Genomic DNA, 2789 nt, shown 5'->3' with positions numbered 1-2789 from the left:
GGACACTCCTTGCGCACATTAACACTGCTCCTCAAGGAGGTCTGAGGTTTGAACCGCGGACCCCCCATGTGGTAGACAGACGCCCAAACCACTGGGCCAAGTCCACTTCCCAACCATATACTTTAGATAGACATCCACTGGCTGTTACAGAAGAAACACTTTGTAAAATTCAGTCATGATTTGTGTGTTTTTTCTTCAAAAAACAATAGATAGTAATTTAATTTCCACCATGCTGCTATGGAAATAGTCGTGGATAAGTGAAAATGTGTCTCTAGTTCAGTTCACTGTAGTATTATTTACATTAGTAAAACAGTCAAGGTATCAGACAGTAAGGGATTTTTAAATAAACCATGGTACACCCATTTAAAACTTCTATGGAGTCATTAGAGTTCAAGTTTTATTTCAATAAAGAAGAGAATAGGCAGAGAAAAAAGTAAGAAGAGTGGAATTAGAAAATAATGGTAAAGTGAGCAAAGGCATCTAACTGTTTATTTTACCAAAAATTCCATGAAATGTCAGGTAATAATTTGCGTGTAAGAAAATAATGTCAAAAGTGCCCTTGAAACCAAGGAAAGACATCAAGGAACAAAATTTGTCAGGACTTCCTAAGAGGTAGAAGTGACAGTGGTCCAGAATCAGAGAGAAGCAAGAAAGAAGGAAACCAAAATCCAAAACTCATGCATGAAGAGACCACCGGAGTATATGAACTATTTCAGGGAAACTCAGAGCTCAGAATTGCCTGGAGCAAGGGTAGGAGGGGACCATGTGAAAGTTAAAAGGGAAATTGAAGTCAAGACAATAAGTCATTGATTTCTGTCACCTCAACCCACTTGGACTGAGCTGTGAGTGATGCTTTCGGGTCTTTAGAGAAGCAAGAGCTAAATATGAACCTTGGGTACAGCACTGAGGCAGGGTGGATCCAGGTCATCACTAGCCCTAAGGAGGAAGAGGGAACCTTCATGTTCAGAGCAGACCTTCTGTCATAACCACCAGTTCTGGGCTCTTGTGGTCAGAACAACATGAGCTAAATCTGGTGAGGCAGTATTTCAAACACAACCCCAACTTGCTAACTAAGAACCAAAAACATTTGAAGAAAACAGCACCATTAAAAGGAAGTAACAAATTGATTCCCAAAAAAAGAGGTAACAAATTGACACCCAAAGAAAATTCTTTTATACCAAATTGAATACGTCAAAATAACTGTGGCTAATATCCTCAGAGATTTGTTTGAAATATGGGAATTTGAATATGTTTTTAAAGACGAAATCTCACTGAAGTTGAATTCTGAATAGAAACATTAATAAAACCAATTAAGGAACAAGAGTATTAAATGGAGTATTTTCCCAGAATGTAGAATATTTTGTGTAATGTTAACACACAACATAAAAGTAAAGAGATACATAATATGTAACCAGAAATTCTAACAAACATCTCAGAAACAGAAAATTTTGAAAAAAATTGTATTGATATAAAGACATAAAAAAATTTGAAATGACTTTGAAAAAGAGAGAATATACAGCAAAGAATCAAATGAAACTCTCAGAAATTAAAAAAAAATGTAAAATATGTCACCTGGATTAAATAGTAGATAAACACATGTAATAAGACAATTAGTGACCTGAAAGATAAATCCTTAAAAACTATACCTAACAAAGTCTAGAAAAGCAAAGAGATAGAAAAATAAGAAAAAGCTGTAAAAGGACAAAAATATCAGAATGGAAATAAAAATTAAGAAATGTAAAATCAGTTTTTCAGAAGGGAGTTTCAAAGAAATTGAGACAAGGCAATATTTGAAAAAGCAATAGCTGAGATTTACCAAGAATTATTGAAATGCACCAATCTTTAAATCCAGGAATCCCAACAAAACCAAAGCAGGATTTTAAATTTACGTAACAATAAGGAAAAAGAAAAGAAGAAAACCTAAATGTTCATACCTAAGCACATGCCAGTAAATCTCAAAACATCAATGAGCAATCGTAGCAGCAGCCAGAGAGAAATCAGGTACAAAGGAGCATCATCAGGCTGACAAGTGACTACACAACAGGAACAGAGGACACTGGAGACAGTGGAATAATATCTTCAATGTATAATAACAAAATTCTTGCTAACTTTGACTTCTACACCAATTAAAATTATCTTTGCCTTATGAGGATGAAACAAAATGTTTACAAATTAACAAAATCTGACAAGCAGACCTTCAGTTTCAGGAAAAAGAATCATAAAGGAAATATTTCAGGCACAAAGAAAATTATTTTAATGCAAGGTCTAAGACACAATAGAGAATGGCGAGCACAGATGTTGGAAAACTTATAAGGATATCAAAATAAATATTGAAGTGGACCCAGAAGAACACACAGGGAATGGACACAAAGAGCAGGCAGTGGGGGGGGGGGGGGGGGGAGGGAGAGAAATACATTTTAATTGAATTAATTAATTTATTAATTAATATTGACTGCCTCTATAAAAATGCATCAGAAAATGACTTGGTAGAATTAACATATTGGATCACAATATCACCTAAATTGGGAAGGGGGTCAATTTGAAATAAAGCTTTTTAATGTCCTGTACTAGTTGGGAGTACAGATGTTGACTAAATGTAGACTTCGTTAACAATTTTAGAATTTTGGAGCCTCTAACTTCTGTATATGTAGATGAAGGGATATGAAACAAGATGCAACTTAATCCAGTCAATGCAGAATAACACAACAAAGAAATGCTGAGAAAATGACAGGAAAAACAGGACAAGATAAAAATAGAAAGAGAAAGAAGAAATACTCATAAAATCAAAA

Source organism: Dasypus novemcinctus, chromosome 20, assembly GCF_030445035.2.
Source record: "Dasypus novemcinctus isolate mDasNov1 chromosome 20, mDasNov1.1.hap2, whole genome shotgun sequence".
Taxonomy (NCBI): Eukaryota; Metazoa; Chordata; class Mammalia; order Cingulata; family Dasypodidae; genus Dasypus; species Dasypus novemcinctus.
Note: the sequence above shows the minus strand (reverse complement) of the source record.